Source organism: Diachasma alloeum, unplaced genomic scaffold, assembly GCF_001412515.2.
Source record: "Diachasma alloeum isolate Michigan unplaced genomic scaffold, Dall2.0 Dall_scaffold_00345, whole genome shotgun sequence".
In the NCBI taxonomy this organism is placed as follows: Eukaryota; Metazoa; Arthropoda; class Insecta; order Hymenoptera; family Braconidae; genus Diachasma; species Diachasma alloeum.
The window spans coordinates 312,810-331,801 of NW_021680484.1; the positions used below are offsets into that span (position 1 = coordinate 312,810).

At 38.7% G+C, this 18,992-nt stretch overlaps 1 protein-coding gene and 3 non-coding genes across 7 annotated transcripts in view; 3 read left to right on the forward strand and 1 right to left on the reverse strand.

Moving 5' to 3' along the window:
• LOC107040840 overlaps positions 1 to 18,992 on the reverse strand; it is a 235,035-nt gene that overhangs the window by 40,590 nt on the left and 175,453 nt on the right. The gene's annotated exons all lie outside the window — the stretch shown is intronic.
• On the forward strand, positions 5,871 to 5,944 carry Trnas-cga. The gene has a single exon. It is a non-coding gene; the product is annotated as a tRNA-Ser (tRNA).
• Positions 6,144 to 6,217, forward strand: Trnas-cga. Its single transcript has one exon. It is a non-coding gene; the product is annotated as a tRNA-Ser (tRNA).
• Trnas-cga lies at positions 6,417 to 6,490 on the forward strand. Its single transcript has one exon. It is a non-coding gene; the product is annotated as a tRNA-Ser (tRNA).

Below are 18,992 nucleotides of genomic sequence, written 5' to 3' on the forward strand. Positions count from 1 at the left end.
TAACCTAAAAAAAAATCGCACAGGGGAACTAAAAAATTCCTACCGTTTGAGAGTGGTTTCACTCCCAACTCTGTGACTACAAAACTTACTACGAAAGCCTCTATACGCATTTGTGTAATTTTTTCCGCGGGAATAATAGCACTCAATGACATACACTTTTTCTTCGACAGTAAGCTCACTCATTTTGGAGACTATGAACTAGACCTCGGAGTGTCCCAACAGAATTTGCCAGGCTCCAAGTTTTAACCTACAACAGCCCGATCCCTGGTGACAAAGTGGAGAAGGAAATCTAGGAGAAAAGTTTTCACCTATTCCCATTTGTCACCCTGTAAATTATTTGTTATGCCCAAAATAACGGCAATATATTAAGAAATAATTTATTTACAAAAGTGAAGAAGTAGAACAATGAATTGAGTTCAACTTACTTCACTCCTTGCATTACTATGTATCAGCGTTCATATGCAACACTGTTTATCAGTGGCGTAACGTGACACGCTTAATTACTATATAAGCTGGACTCATGAATATTCGGGAATTCAATCGTCAGTGTAAATCAAGCTTAATACTTTTTTTTGTATGATCTTTGTAATTTTTACATAATTATCCCGTCTGGATAATTATGGGATAGTTTAAAATAATAAACACCTCTTTTCCCACCAACTAAAATACCGGATTCCAGTATCTACCCATTGTAGGTAGATTTATCTCCAGATAGGAGAACCCAGGGATGCATCTCTAATATATTGATCTCTTGTAAGTGTTAATATAAAAACAAACTGAATGTTGTATAATATTAATCATTAATCTACTAGTTCAGTGATTAAATTGAATTGCACCACGTTGTCTGTTGAAAAGCAAAGAAAAAAAAATGAAACTAAAAAAAATGTCTTCTAATTCCCAAAAATATAGTAATTTCACAAAAACTAGTTGATATGTGAAAAAGAAGTTACTCTCCTCTAATGCTGATGAGAAATTTTCCGCTGCGAATGCACCCTCATGGAAAATAATCTGGTACTTGGGGACACTCGTCACATATTATCTGTTGTTCCTCTTCAACACACACTACGAATTAGTAATTGAGGGCATACTAATTAACTGAAACGCAATTATTCTGTGATGGTGCAGAAATTTTTCAATGCATGCGAAGTTGCAGTTGATAATTTTTTCATGCCCTCCCACTATCTTCAATGTACTTTCGTATGCTCTACATCGGAGCTTCCTAACTTTATATGGATTTTTTTTTGGAAACAACATTTTTTTATTTTTTACCTCGCCGAAATTGAACTGATAAATGGAATGAGATATGAAGCTAAAACTAGCGAAAGATTCGACAGCAGAATATTTGTCGCAGGCGAATCTAGGCATGTACAAATATTTTTAAGTAATGTACAAACTCTTTCACACTTGAAAAACATTTGTACATATGATGATTTGACTCTCCTACACTTACACGAACCAATATCCCCCAAACTGAATTTTCTGATGACGAATATTCTGCTAGTTTCACTTTCATGAATGGAATTACTTTTTACCACTCATCGATGTTACTTATGCAACTTTGCCCCCTAGCTTGATAGCCAATTTAAAAAAATAGATTTTTTCCACGAAAATGAAGGAGCCGATTTTTTCTATTTGCGCAGAAACGAAGCAGGTGAAAAGCAAATCATTTTCCTATGCTCTCGCACCATTTCTCATCAACTTCTCGGTCACCCGCTTCGCGTTTCCGGCCTAAATTTCAGTTATTTTTAACATCACAATTACCCAATTTTTCCACACAGAAATTAAGTTAATAAATCGAACATTATTTTTCTGCATTCCACGCGCTAATTTAAGCAAATAAGCCGCTGAGCCTCCTGGAAATCCAATTTTTTTAATAGAAAAACAGGAGCAGATTCTATTTGGTTTGGGCAGAAATAAAACATATAAAAATCAGTTAACTTGGGCATAATTGCCATGCTGGTCCGAGAAATCTGGCTAGCAAGATCTGTTTGGTTAAATTTCTGCTTATCAGCTGTATGTTCTGGTAGCGATTTTTCAAGTAACTTGTATGTATCAATAACACCACAAACGAGCCCATTGAACTCTTCCCAGGAATTGCTCTGGCATAGGTCTCTTACTTCCAGTACAATTCTCCCTCCCTCCCTGATTTCCTCGGACTGTCCGAGACCTAGCATCTCAATCCGATTTCCTCTACACCTGGCCACCTTGACGAGTACAAATACATCACAGTTGAAACAGACAAGGAGGACACGAGTGATCCCGGTCATGCCAGTGGCGGGCTCGACCTCTTCTACCATATCAGCTTTCTAACAGAAATTATCAGTATCACGGACTACTGGATCTTCGCCAGATTCTCACGTCACCATAATTCGGACTCTCCCAACAACCTTTTCATAGGACTGGAATATTTTGAACCCGCATTGGATCAGGAGTTGGGCCCGACCCTCTTGGACTTCCAAGTTGTCCTCGAAAGTATCGAAGACACCCGACTCAACGACCCGCTAATTATAGGCGGGGATTTCAATGCAAGGCGCGGCCTAGATTGCTCCTCTCCCAAAGAGCTACTTGAGGGCTCTGCCATCTCCTCCACCAGAACTTTATCCTCGACAGATGGGAATCGCCGCGGAACCAACATTAGTGACTTCATGAAAGATAATGGTCCTTCTGTTGAACGGTCGGACACCAGGGGCCTCTCCAGCCCACCTCACCTTCATACGCTCCAAATCTCGAAGTACAATTGATTTTGTTTTCTCGGATCTCGAAAATCTCCATTTGGTTCATCATTTCGACGTTGACCTCATTGATCCCCTTCTGAATCCCCCCTCCCAATTGCAAATGCACCAATACCCCCTCGACTCGTGGAAATGAGATAGACTCGATGACTACCTCGGACATATCTCCAATTCCTCCGCGCTGATTCACGACCCCGACGCTGACATTAATCAGATGATGCGGGTTCTCCACCTTGCCATCTTCTACGCGGCGCAACAGGCGGGTATGCTCATCAGACCACGCTGTCTCCAGTCCAACCAAACCAAGATGCCCTGGTTCGATAGAGACTGTCAGGCTAGCAGAAAGGCCACGACCGCCGTTCTACATCAGTGCCGGAAAAACTTGTACCAGGTCCCATCCACCGTTGCCTTCCACGATGCCAAGAGATCTTACTTCAACATGATCGAGGACAAAAAAGAATACTTTATCGATATCCGAGAGAAAATCACCAACATCAGTCGCCCAGCGGACTTCTGGAAGGCGATCAACTCGTGTAGATCCAAGTCCTATTCCCCTGGACTCACTGTGGAGATTTGGCAGACGTTTTATGCAAAAGTCTATCCACCCAGAGTTCTCGATATGAACATTTACGAGTGCCACCTTGACAAACGCGTAGACAGTCCTATCACCCTCATGGAAATCGACACTATACTGACGAATGCGAAATGCGGGAAGACTGCTGGTTCTGACGGAATTCCCGCGGAATTCTTCACGGCTCTCCCCCCAGCCGGCACGATCTACTTGCTGAATTTCTTAAACAAGATCCCACTGGAGGGTTCAGTACCCGAATCCTGGCATGATATCGTAATGTCCATGATTTTCAAGAAAGGTGATAAATCTAAATCCGAAAATTACAGAGGGATAGCCCTGGTCAACGTGGTCGCCAAGATTTTTACCAAGATCCTCTGGGCAAGACTTGACAGATTGGCTGAGGAGCACATTTAACCAGTGTCAGGCGGGTTTCAGAAAAGGGAGATCAACTTTTGATAATATATTTACCGCCCTGGCAGCAATCCAACTCCAGCTGAGGCTGGGAAACCGCGAGGTCTTCGGACTGTTTGTCGACCTTAAGAGGGCATTCGACTCCGTCAGTCACACTCTTCTCTGGCAGAATCTGTTCCATCTCGGAGTCAGCACGAGAATAATTAAAATTCTTCAAAACCTGTACGGGCATGCGGTACTCAGAGTGAGATCTGGTGGCCACTTTACTGAGGAGATTGAGATCATGGAGGGTGTCCTGCAGGGCGAAAGCCTGAGTCCAACACTGTTTCTTCTGTTCCTGAGCGATATCGAATTCTTCCTGAGAAGCCGAGGCCACACAGGTACAAGCACCGACTCCCTGAGAGATGTGCTGGTATTGCTATTCGCTGACGACCTGGTCCTCCTCTCATCCTACCAGATACACATGTAGCACTTGATGAGGGACTTGGAGGCCTGTTTCAACTTAAATCATCTGACCGTCAACGTCTGCTGCCCCCACGTGGGCACTTCAATACACCGATTCCATTGAATCCATCCAACTCTTCTTCAAGAGATTGTTGTTCCTGCCGTCCTGTACGCATTGACATGTCCTTCGCGAGGAGGTCGGCGTAATGAGACTACTGTTCCTGGTGGCCAAGCTCACTATGAATTGGTTCACCAGGGTCTTTGTTCAAGACGACGACAGACTTCCCAAAGCATGCCTCCTCAAGTTCATGGAACTGGCTAACAACAGAAGGAGTACCTCGGTCTCAGAGGTAAGTAAATCTCGTGCCATTCGGAACAACCCTATTCTGCGGCTTGAAGAATTCCTGCAGCCCTACAGCTTGGACTTTGACTGCCACAACCCAGACCCCTCTTACTGATCCTCGGAAGTACCAAGAGTCCTCAATCAACTCAAACACCACCTCCGAGATCTCGACCAGTCGAGGGCAGAGGCCTCGTCATTCTGCCAATTACCGCTTCCAAGATCCGAATCAGGCCTACCGGCCTGTTATTGGCGTCAGCGCTCTCCCCTGGTCATGACGAGAATCAAAGCTCAGGTTAGGATGGCAAACTCACTCAAGCTATCCTTCAGCATCAAGAGGACTGCCTACAGGATCGACCCATTCCAGCAGTGCCAGATCTGCAACAGCGGAGCCATCGAAACCCTAGTTCGTTTCCTCCTGTATTGTCCCAAGTATGAGGGACACAGGGAATCGCTATTGAATGTCTTCATCCCCTCGGGGGGATCACCTGCCGAGAGACAGTAGGCCCTCATCATATTCTTGGAATCTAAAGACCCTCTTACCACCCGGAACCTCTTCCTTTACATGAAGAGTTCTTTATTCATCTTCATCTACCTTATAATTTCGACGTTCATCTTTAATCTACCTTATAATCTCGACATGCTTACCTGACTGTACTTGTTTTATAATCTTTTATTTTATATACTTGGTGCTCTATTGTAACTCGCTTCACACTATTACCTTATTTATTATGCCAACTATCGCGCTAGCTCTAAAACAAAGCATAGTTTCATCTTTTTTTGTACCTGTATATATTATAATGCTTAAACAAGGTTGTACCTACTAGCTGAGAAAATAAATTGAGTTGAGTAGGCCTCTTACTAGTAGGGGTACATCAAAACCATCGCCATTGTCTGCCATGAGAATCGCAGTCTTTCCAAGGCTACGAAGGAATTGAATGAATGACTGCAGAGCTGCTTTCAGAGTTACGGTGATTACTCTGATTACTTCTTCATAAAATACTGCATTATCATGGAGGGCCAGCCCAGTGTACCGTTTGGTGGTTTCATGATCGCTTCGAACGCTCCAACATCATCAGCCTTACTTGTAATTTGACATATTTCGTCAGTTTTCGTACTAAATCCTGCTGTCTCTATGTCGAAATACACCTATGCTACATCAGCTTGAATTGTAGCATATGTTGATAAATTCTACTACCAAAGAATTCATTACTGATTCTTCAACTCGATCCATTACCCTAGTGGAAAAACGTAAGGCAGAGGCGTAACATGCCTGATCAGAATTTCGGATCGGACTCGATCAGTTTCTGATCGAGACCTGAACAGAATTTCCCCGCGGGTATGAGTCAATGTGAGAGTGAAATTCATAAGTGTCCTGGTAGCTCAGATGGTAAGAGCACCCGACGCGACATTGGGAGGTCCCGGGTTCGATTCCCGGCTAGGAAGTTACTAATTTTTTCTCTCAAAAAATTAAATTTAATTAATGCCTAATGATGGAAGGCGGAGAAACCCTAGTGGAAAAACCTAAGGCAGAGGCGTAACACGCCTGATCAGAATTTCGGATCGGACTTGATCAGTTTCTGATCAAGACCTGAACAGAATTTCCACTCGGGTATGAGTCAATTTGAGAGTGAAATTCGTAAGTGTCCTGGTAGCTCAGATGGTAAGAGCACCCGACGCGACATTGGGAGGTCCCGGGTTCGATTCCCGGCTAGGAAGTTACTAATTTTTTCTCTCAAAAAATTAAATTTAATTAATGCCTAATGATGGAAGGCGGAGAAACCCTAGTGGAAAAACCTAAGGCAGAGGCGTAACACGCCTGATCAGAATTTCGGATCGGACTTGATCAGTTTCTGATCAAGACCTGAACAGAATTTCCACTCGGGTATGAGTCAATTTGAGAGTGAAATTCGTAAGTGTCCTGGTAGCTCAGATGGTAAGAGCACCCGACGCGACATTGGGAGGTCCCGGGTTCGATTCCCGGCTAGGAAGTTACTAATTTTTTCTCTCAAAAAATTAAATTTAATTAATGCCTAATGATGGAAGGCGGAGAAACCCTAGTGGAAAAACCTAAGGCAGAGGCGTAACATGCCTGATCAGAATTTCGGATCGGACTTGATCAGTTTCTGATCGAGACCCGAACAGAATTTCCACTCGGGTACACGACCTGTTGAGTAAGTCGCTTTTAACTCTGGAGACACTCTTTAAGCTATCTTGTTCTTCTTCAGCTCATTCTTTCGTCTTTTATACTCAGCGGTTTTTTTCAGCTCCTCTTGCTCTAATTCCATCCCTAGTAACTCTGAACTTCTCAGTAATTTTACCTGGAGGAACTATTTGACATTTTTTATACGGCTCAACTATGTCCCTTCATTTTGCTGAAGGATTACATAATACAGGCGTGAATTGTAAGATTCCGAATTCCCATAGTGATGGTTTTTAGGAGTATTCGTAGCAAACATACCGTTGATGCTGTCGTTAATTTATGTGGATCCATAGTGTGTCTATTTATCTGCATTCTTCCATAATTTTTCGATGATTTCCTCGAGTGTTGCTCTTATTGAATCAGCCACCAACATTATCATCATTACGCAAATATTTATATTTATAATTTACTGGATCATCTTCATACATACCATATTTGCCACAGTATTTCTATCTAACTCGAGAAGAGCCTCCACGGATTTGAAAATGTTTTTAAAGGGAAGGTCGAACATTCATAAGGAAATCGAAACCAAGAAGTCCATGGTCTCCGGTGACTTCAGAAAACTTCAGCGCCGTGAAGAGGCATGAAGACCAAGGTCTTAATACTAAGTCGGTGCGAGTAGAGATGAAAGCACCATCACAAATCCAGCGTTTACAAACGGATTCCGAATGATCGATTCGAATTATCTTCGTATCTGGTATAAAGTGGAATAAATGTCATTATAGGCTCGAATCGACGAAAACTTTGATATTACTGTACAATAATAATGTGCTATGGTGTATGGTTATTTATTATCATTTATTTGTTCACCATATTTATTATGATTGATGTTATTAATTCTAAACGATGGTGTTTACAACCGCGAGTATCGGTTGATTAATTTAATTTGGGTTTGTTGATTATTTAGTGCAAGTAACACCAAGGTGAAGTATTTATGTTTTTTTGGCAGGTCAGATAATAAATGTAGAATTATGTTCACCGCTATATTATTATTAAATTTTGGTCGTTAGTCGTTGCTTAAAACCTAACTCAAGCGTCATCAATAAAAAATCCCAGTAGATTTGTCACAGTTTAAATGTTGGAGTTGAAAAATCACTGTGGAAATAGCCTAATTGATTTGTCGCAAGTGAAATGTCGTCCAGTTGATAATCGGTGGAACCATGCTAAGTGCTGATGAAGCTTAATGCTTTAAGAATGAGTGCTTCACTACCGGTTGAATTTATATGAACGCCTCATAATTGAAATTTGAAAAATTTCTTTTAGAAGGAAATTACATCTACATGAGCATCCATGTTACTAAATGTGATAGTGCAAAGAGGTTGAATTCATTTATAGCAAGCAGTATCCGACCCAATACACATCGAAATATTTCAAGATTAACAGATAAAAATGTAATATTTACTTATTATTAGATCGGAAAATTGGAGTTATTCTATAATGGAATTGCCAAGTTTTGCTATTGTCACAGGCAGCCTAGGACGCTACGAGCAACTTCACGTCAAAAGTCATAAAAGAGCTCAGAAATGAGGAACGCAAGTGTAAAGCTGCAGAATAGACGAGAAATCTATTGGAACCCCCTACCCATGCCCAACATCTTAGTAGGACAAAGGGACGTACATTGCAGACAAAAATATTGTGAAAGAGCTAACAGCTAAGACCTCCCTCACGAAGTAATAGTTACATGGAGAGAATATAAAATTGAATGATTAAACGAGCCCACCGAAGGCTCGTTTGATCGAAATTTAATGAAGAGTTTCGTTTGAAGATGATAATTATTGTAGTCATGCTTGCCATGCTTATTATCACAACGTTTAATGCCTATAAATTCAAATTTTTTAGCGCCGCGTGCCATAGGGTGAGTCTCCTCTAACTTCATATTATTTTGTTCAACGAATATTCGAATTATCACGGTGCAAAGAAGATGATAATGGGTATGATTCATTCTTTTGGGTAATTTCTTAGGGTGGGAGATTATCTTCTTGGAACGAGACTTCATATAATTTCGATCAAATCTCATTTAATCTTTCAATTATATTGCGAGTCTTGTCCTCGATGATAATTCTTGTAGTTTTTTAGAGCATGTGATAATTCGTAATCAGCTATTTATAGCAATGTAATTCCAGCCTTTTTCAAGTTCCGAAGAAGAAAGATTATGAATAGGTATAATAAAGAACCTAGTTAATAATGTATATAACTCTCCTCGAAATTACATTTGCTTATTGGTTATCAAGCACTTGGACGGGTTTCGTTATAGAATATAAAAAAATTTCTGCGACCGGTAACCCACTCACCAGTGCATTTATTTGTAGCAATATCTATTGCTCTGTTATGGGAGGTCTATTTCGACATCTCATGTCATAGATTTTGTCCAGTAACCTATGGTTTGAATCACATTGATAGCTATTTCTCCCCAAATATTTTTCACTCCAATTACCAATAGTCTGAGTATATATCACTTTACACAGTCTGGCTTTCCCAATCTATAGATTATTTGTTAATAGATTACGTGAATCTCGGTTGAGAATAATTTGCTCGATATATTTTGATATTGTAAACTATGTACAAAGTGTTGGTTCCTCTATAGAACGAATAGTAAGATCAGAACGAACTCATATTTATATTAATCAAGGCTACTGTCTGAAATTCCTTAAGTATGGTCAGAGCTCCAAGTGTTGCCCTTTCCTTATCTGTCATACTTCAATTGAACTCCTTAATGGATGAAATTTTCCTAGATATTCTGAAACTCGTGTAATATCGCAGACTGTAGAGCACTCTAATTTGAGAAAATTCTCTTCAAATACGTTTCTTAAAGAGAGAAGAAAAACCTTAATTTTTTCTATCATTAACTGAACCTAAATGGATATCCGCTCGAGAAGTACTACTGTACTATACTTCCAATCATTCGTTAGTTCATAGTTGAGAATTTCAATAATATTTTAGTCTTTGTGTTGGCTCAATTCAACTGCTTGGCATCAGTGTAATTTCACTAGTATTTCGCATCAGGATCGTATCACTTAACAGTCGAAGATATACTAGAACCATAGAACCGATAAATATGACGATAGTTTTCACCGATTTCTCGCTTGAGAAATCTTGAACGGATAATTGTACTACTTTCAAGGAGAAGTTGTATACTGATGAATAGTCCTCGTTCCTATGAAGAGACTGAACGAAAAAATTGATTAGGGTTATAGAAACTTGGATGCTCAATACTGATCCAAATCTTGGATATCACCGATGTGGGGGTATACTGGATCCTCAGGACTTCACTTGACTGATAAATGATTATTCTCCAAGTATGAAGAAAGAATATAAAAAAGAGTAAACACTTCGTTTTCCTGTGAACTTTGAAGACTCAGCTTGAAGATCAGAGAAACAAGAACTGGATGTATGGTATTTTCCATTCCTACTCGACATATCTTCAAATAAAGCTACCGTTAAAAAAAAAGCGAAGTTTTCATGCTGTATCTGTACCAATGATACAAGATGCAGATTCTGTTTCTATATTCTTGTTAAGGGGATATTTGAAGCGTTTCGCCATAGAATCTCCTTTTCACACCGTTCCCAGACTTTTGTAGATAATTCATTTAAATGTGGGAGAAAAATCCCCCTACTGGTATTATCCAGGTGAGGAACATACTCCTCAATTTGATAAAATCGTCGTAATGGCGGACTTCAGTTTGTTGATGATCATTCAGAGCTATTTTCGTGAGGAAATCCGTAAATCATATAAACTTTGATATAATTAACTAAGTCACAAATAACAGCTGGGAAGAGTACTAAATTCCTAGGAATTTGTCGGAGTGGGCAATTTCCTAATTCTTTCTAGCTTTGGATTCATTTGTTATCTTCGTTATATGATTTCCCTTTTTTAACCGGAAAAAGCTGAGGATGTTTCGTGGAAACTGTTCGTCTACTTCAATATCGACATGTTTGATCCAGGAAATCATCCAGAAATCCATTATAGTTGTTTGGTGAGGAACTAGATTTAGGGTGGATGTGGGAGATAAATGTGGAGGGAGAGGCTGGAAAATTAATTGTGACACTGATTATAAAAATATCACTATTTATTGTGGGGTCGAATCACGTCGTTAATTTATTATACACTCTTTGGTATGAATTCATTGTCAATGTTGATAGTCTCATTTCACTGATAATTGTCTCTGAATCTAATACTGTTGAATCACTGAATTTAGTTGACTTTAGACTGACAAAACTGAAGTGATGTACTGAACGAAACGTTGATCTTACAAAGACTGGTGATATACTTGGCTACTAGTGCGCTAGATGAGGTTCAAAAAGCTGTACTGTACTCGGTGAGGTGCGATGTAAGACTAAATTTGGGGGTTTTCACGATCGTCTGACTGCTCAACCGAAGGTTCCCGATGGTGCTCGAGTTGAATGTTCTGGAATTTTAGTCGCATTTCTAACAATAGTATTAGGTGTACAAATAAGTTTTAGGACATATTGCAAAAAATTTGAAATTCATTTTCGAAAAAAAGTAAACTACATTTATTCATCAAAATAATCTCCATTATTTTGAATGACTTTCAGCCATCTGTTAGGTAATTCACGGTTGCCTTCCGCAAAGAAAGCTTCATGTTGTGAGGCGAGGAAATTATCGACCCATTTTTGCACTTCTTCAAATGTTTTGAATTGCACATCAGTCAATTCGTTTTGCATCTTCCGAAACAAGTGAAAATCAGTTGAAGCTAAGTCTGGCGAATACGCCGGATGTAGCACAACTTGCCATCCAAGCGCCGTTAACGTATCTTTGACCGGTTTACCCACATGAGGCCGGGCGTTATCATGGAGCAATTTTATTGGACGTTTTCCTTTGTCAGTAAATGGACGTTTTTGTTCAATTTCTTGATTCAATTTTATTAATTGTTGACGATAGCGGTCGGCAGTAACTGTCTCACCAGACTTCAAAAGTTCTTAATGCAGTACGCCTTTCACATCCTACCATATACACAGCATGATCTTCTTACAGTGAATACTGCGCTTCGGTGTCGATGTCGTCCGCTCGCCAGGGTTAATCCAATGATATTTGCGTTTTGGATTATCAAAATAAATCCACTTTTCATCGCCGGTTACAATGTTGCACAAAAAAGACTTTCTATGTTGCTTATTGTAAAGATTCAGACATGTCGGCTATCTTTATTTTCTTAAGTCAAAAGGTGTGGCACCCACTTTGTTCCTGTTCGAATTTTTCCCATTGCATTTAAGCGATAGGAAATGGTCTGTTGAGTTACTCCAAGCTGTTTTGCAAGTTGTTTTTCCGTCCGGCAAGAGTTTTCATCCAGCAACGCTTGCAGTTCCTGGTCATTCACCCTTACAGGGGCCCCGGTACGTTCACGGTCACTAACGTCGAAATCACCTTCTTTAAATCNAGCATGTGATAATTCGTAATCAGCTATTTATAGCAATGTAATTCCAGCCTTTTTCAAGTTCCGAAGAAGAAAGATTATGAATAGGTATAATAAAGAACCTAGTTAATAATGTATATAACTCTCCTCGAAATTACATTTGCTTATTGGTTATCAAGCACTTGGACGGGTTTCGTTATAGAATATAAAAAAATTTCTGCGACCGGTAACCCACTCACCAGTGCATTTATTTGTAGCAATATCTATTGCTCTGTTATGGGAGGTCTATTTCGACATCTCATGTCATAGATTTTGTCCAGTAACCTATGGTTTGAATCACATTGATAGCTATTTCTCCCCAAATATTTTTCACTCCAATTACCAATAGTCTGAGTATATATCACTTTACACAGTCTGGCTTTCCCAATCTATAGATTATTTGTTAATAGATTACGTGAATCTCGGTTGAGAATAATTTGCTCGATATATTTTGATATTGTAAACTATGTACAAAGTGTTGGTTCCTCTATAGAACGAATAGTAAGATCAGAACGAACTCATATTTATATTAATCAAGGCTACTGTCTGAAATTCCTTAAGTATGGTCAGAGCTCCAAGTGTTGCCCTTTCCTTATCTGTCATACTTCAATTGAACTCCTTAATGGATGAAATTTTCCTAGATATTCTGAAACTCGTGTAATATCGCAGACTGTAGAGCACTCTAATTTGAGAAAATTCTCTTCAAATACGTTTCTTAAAGAGAGAAGAAAAACCTTAATTTTTTCTATCATTAACTGAACCTAAATGGATATCCGCTCGAGAAGTACTACTGTACTATACTTCCAATCATTCGTTAGTTCATAGTTGAGAATTTCAATAATATTTTAGTCTTTGTGTTGGCTCAATTCAACTGCTTGGCATCAGTGTAATTTCACTAGTATTTCGCATCAGGATCGTATCACTTAACAGTCGAAGATATACTAGAACCATAGAACCGATAAATATGACGATAGTTTTCACCGATTTCTCGCTTGAGAAATCTTGAACGGATAATTGTACTACTTTCAAGGAGAAGTTGTATACTGATGAATAGTCCTCGTTCCTATGAAGAGACTGAACGAAAAAATTGATTAGGGTTATAGAAACTTGGATGCTCAATACTGATCCAAATCTTGGATATCACCGATGTGGGGGTATACTGGATCCTCAGGACTTCACTTGACTGATAAATGATTATTCTCCAAGTATGAAGAAAGAATATAAAAAAGAGTAAACACTTCGTTTTCCTGTGAACTTTGAAGACTCAGCTTGAAGATCAGAGAAACAAGAACTGGATGTATGGTATTTTCCATTCCTACTCGACATATCTTCAAATAAAGCTACCGTTAAAAAAAAAGCGAAGTTTTCATGCTGTATCTGTACCAATGATACAAGATGCAGATTCTGTTTCTATATTCTTGTTAAGGGGATATTTGAAGCGTTTCGCCATAGAATCTCCTTTTCACACCGTTCCCAGACTTTTGTAGATAATTCATTTAAATGTGGGAGAAAAATCCCCCTACTGGTATTATCCAGGTGAGGAACATACTCCTCAATTTGATAAAATCGTCGTAATGGCGGACTTCAGTTTGTTGATGATCATTCAGAGCTATTTTCGTGAGGAAATCCGTAAATCATATAAACTTTGATATAATTAACTAAGTCACAAATAACAGCTGGGAAGAGTACTAAATTCCTAGGAATTTGTCGGAGTGGGCAATTTCCTAATTCTTTCTAGCTTTGGATTCATTTGTTATCTTCGTTATATGATTTCCCTTTTTTAACCGGAAAAAGCTGAGGATGTTTCGTGGAAACTGTTCGTCTACTTCAATATCGACATGTTTGATCCAGGAAATCATCCAGAAATCCATTATAGTTGTTTGGTGAGGAACTAGATTTAGGGTGGATGTGGGAGATAAATGTGGAGGGAGAGGCTGGAAAATTAATTGTGACACTGATTATAAAAATATCACTATTTATTGTGGGGTCGAATCACGTCGTTAATTTATTATACACTCTTTGGTATGAATTCATTGTCAATGTTGATAGTCTCATTTCACTGATAATTGTCTCTGAATCTAATACTGTTGAATCACTGAATTTAGTTGACTTTAGACTGACAAAACTGAAGTGATGTACTGAACGAAACGTTGATCTTACAAAGACTGGTGATATACTTGGCTACTAGTGCGCTAGATGAGGTTCAAAAAGCTGTACTGTACTCGGTGAGGTGCGATGTAAGACTAAATTTGGGGGTTTTCACGATCGTCTGACTGCTCAACCGAAGGTTCCCGATGGTGCTCGAGTTGAATGTTCTGGAATTTTAGTCGCATTTCTAACAATAGTATTAGGTGTACAAATAAGTTTTAGGACATATTGCAAAAAATTTGAAATTCATTTTCGAAAAAAAGTAAACTACATTTATTCATCAAAATAATCTCCATTATTTTGAATGACTTTCAGCCATCTGTTAGGTAATTCACGGTTGCCTTCCGCAAAGAAAGCTTCATGTTGTGAGGCGAGGAAATTATCGACCCATTTTTGCACTTCTTCAAATGTTTTGAATTGCACATCAGTCAATTCGTTTTGCATCTTCCGAAACAAGTGAAAATCAGTTGAAGCTAAGTCTGGCGAATACGCCGGATGTAGCACAACTTGCCATCCAAGCGCCGTTAACGTATCTTTGACCGGTTTACCCACATGAGGCCGGGCGTTATCATGGAGCAATTTTATTGGACGTTTTCCTTTGTCAGTAAATGGACGTTTTTGTTCAATTTCTTGATTCAATTTTATTAATTGTTGACGATAGCGGTCGGCAGTAACTGTCTCACCAGACTTCAAAAGTTCTTAATGCAGTACGCCTTTCACATCCTACCATATACACAGCATGATCTTCTTACAGTGAATACTGCGCTTCGGTGTCGATGTCGTCCGCTCGCCAGGGTTAATCCAATGATATTTGCGTTTTGGATTATCAAAATAAATCCACTTTTCATCGCCGGTTACAATGTTGCACAAAAAAGACTTTCTATGTTGCTTATTGTAAAGATTCAGACATGTCGGCTATCTTTATTTTCTTAAGTCAAAAGGTGTGGCACCCACTTTGTTCCTGTTCGAATTTTTCCCATTGCATTTAAGCGATAGGAAATGGTCTGTTGAGTTACTCCAAGCTGTTTTGCAAGTTGTTTTTCCGTCCGGCAAGAGTTTTCATCCAGCAACGCTTGCAGTTCCTGGTCATTCACCCTTACAGGGGCCCCGGTACGTTCACGGTCACTAACGTCGAAATCACCTTCTTTAAATCGCTTATATCAATACTCACGTATACTTTTAGATAAAATGTTGTCCCCAAGAACAACACAAATCGATTGACATTATTTTCTAATAGTTTTTTCTTGATGGAATTCAAAACGAATGTAGTGTCTAATAATAGTATATTACGCAACAAGTGCGTAATGGGTTTTTTGGCTCATGGGAAGTTGTAAAACGAGCCGAAGGCGAGTTTTACAATCCCACGAGTCAAAAAACATCATAACGCACGAGTTTCGTATACTATTTTATGTCATAGGGCCCAGAATTCGCGATTCTACCGAGCGAAGCGAGGTTAGAATCGCGTGATTCTGGGCACCTATGACATAAAATAGCTTATCGGTCTGAACGTTTTATTCACAAAATTTAAGGTATGTTTATGACCCCTTTATGTTATGATACTACATAACAAACCCCACCATATCATATGTAAGCGGTAACTTTGAATTACTTCCATGACACGGAATCGAAGTGTCCTAAAACTTATTTGTACACCTAATAAATAAACTCCCTAATCTCTATGATTCCATATTTTACTCATATAGACTTCTTAATTTATTGATACGTGATACGTCCTTCCAGTCTTAATTTTCTAAGAATCAATTTTGGTAACAATTCTCAGACTGGTGGACAAACCAAACTAAGGAAATTGAAGATTAGAAATGTTTGTCACAAAATGCAATCTATGAAATCTTTCAGTTAAAGAAGATGTAGCGCCAAAGCTTATATACTTCAATTGAGAATGTGAAGAGGAAGCAATGAGCTTGTTCAGTGTTTCTGAAAGTGTCTGCTGGACAGTGAAACGCTGTTTCATCAGATAGAAGGAGGAATTATGATGAGATGCACTGGTCTTCTTCATGAACCCATTTTCCAGTCACTCCCAGAAATAGTGGTTTATAAAATGCTGTTTGAAATCATACCATTTTATTTGGGGAGAAAGTCGGTATATTAATTCATGAATGGGAATCACAGTTCCTAAAGCAGCGAGAACTGCATCAATGCACCATTATGTTTTTGTAGAGGATGTTGGACTCTCATTTCTCAATGGAATATCATTAGATTCAAGTCAATTCCTAATATCTTCAGCGCCGTGTCTCCTGACGTGGGAATACCAGGAAAGGAAAATGATTATATTGGATCCTCTTGGTATTCAGTGAACCAACACAGCTATTGCTCCTGAATGTGCCCCTTTATCTTCCTTTTTCTCTAATTGTGTGATAGAAGGGAATAGAGCACGGAGAAAGGTCAGTATAAATTGGGGAGCACTTATTGTGTTTCTTATAAGATTATTCTCTTGAATGATTTTATAATAATCTGATCAACTTTGGTTTGACCTTCATTCTCGAAATTCGTATGGAATATTTAAGATTGATAGAATACCTTTCAGTAGAGAAAATGGTGTGGGTAAATAATTCTATGGACAAACCCAGAATAACTTTATCAGGGTCGTTTGGCCACTGATCCTCAAAATTGATGTGAAATATTTATAATTATTATGAGGCTTTTTAATTAGGAATACAGATATATGGACAAATCATTCTTTTGAATGAATCCATCATAATAACCTTAACGTTTGGGCTTTGACTCTCGGAATTCGCATGAAATATTTGAGATTAAATAGAGGCAGGCTTTCAACGGAGAATATAGTCGTATGGACAATCCATTCTCTTGGACAATTGTATGATGATTGCCTCTCAAAATCGGTGTGGAATATTTGAGATTGAAATGAGGCCTCTCAATCGAGGATAGAATCGTGTCGACATATTATTCTCTTGAATAATTAATCCTAACTTCATCAGAGTCGTTTGGGCATTGTAGCTCAAAATCCGTGTGTAATATTTGAGGTTCTAATGAGGCCTCTCAATTAAGAATATACTCGTGTAGACCCTTAGAGTCATATGGACACTGTTTCTCAAAATTCGTGTAGAATATTGAGGTTATAATGAAGCCTCTTACCTGACAATATAGTCGAGTGGACCATGAGAGTCGTGTAGTAATATTTTCTTCAATAATTAATCCCAGCCTTTTCAGAGTCGTTTGGACACTGTTGCTCAAAAATTGTGTGGAATATTTGAGATTATATTCAGGCCTCTCAACTGTGAATATAGTCGTGTGGACCATCAGAGTCGTTGTGGATGCTGATTCTCAAAATTCGTGTGGAATTTTTGAGATAGGAATAAACTCTCTCAGTTGAGGATGTCTTCATGTGGAATTAATATACATCGATTATTTTGGGATAAACAGTGATGTTTTTTGTGGGTTTGTTTGTGATCTTTGTTCTTATTGAAAGTCGATCCACGCCTCAATCACTTCGTCAGATTATCCACTTGGTGTTGTATTTTTATCACACTTTCTCGTGGTTTCCTCCCCCGACGATGATCCCTTCCAAATCTTGATGTACCGCATTCCTTCCTGCCGGGACTTGATATCATAATTACTTGATAACTGAATAAAATAATGGTGATTATAAATTAAATAACAAAAGGCATTATGATGCTTCGGCACAACGAAACTATATGAAGTTAGAGGAGGCTCACGTTAGGGATGAGAGGGCGCCAAAAAATTTGAATTTATATGCTTTAAACGTTGTGATGTTAAGCATGGCAAGCATGACAACAATAATTATCACCGAGAACGAGACGCGCAATATCATTGAAAATTACGATGTAAACATAGCAATCGAGCACCATACCGACACAACTTTAAAATTTGACTTATCTTGACCGAAATTTTACTCGTCTCAAATCAAATTTTACTTTTATTCTGCCACTTTCTGCTATACCGACTTGCAATTTCTACTATGTTCAACAATAAATTTTGAGTGTGGCAAGTGTGGTCCTCGATTACTGTGTTCACATGGTAAAAAATAATTTTATAATTTTTCTGTGTAACGGGGGAGCCGCGAGGAGAACTAAGGTCAGGGGAATGTTTTCGGGATTACGGGTTTTTTTTTAGTCGGGGCACGTCTTACACAGGGTGTGACTCTAACCATCAAATCCATTATCGTGCGTAGACATTTTTCCCTGGAGCCAACACAAAAAAATACACACACATAAAGGAAAACCTTGAAATGTCGACATTTGATAAAAAATTAAAAATTGTTCTTCGGTTGATTACAATAACTCTCTAGCAGGAAGTTGATAAAAATAGACTACCCATTATTTTGCTGTAAACCTTATCTGTATATAGGTCGCATATATTGTACTTTCTGATACTTTCTGATTACACATTGAAATATTTATAGAATATTTATATATCTGATATATATATATATGCCTGTAAATGGGTCGCATATATTTTGGACATTCATTAAATAGTTACTGACATCTTCCGCGCGTATGTATTATGTACATTTAAAGTATACTCAAAAATATACCACACATATATTTCAACATATAAATGCGGCAAAAAATGTAGTACTCGAAATATATGTGCAAAGTATGTGACATATATGCTCATACAAGTCACTTATATTTCACATATTTTTGTTTTACTTTATAAATATAATTTTTTTCTCTTTCGTATACCCTCTCGGGATTTTAAGATTTTCCCCTCATACCACCCCCCCCCCCCCCCC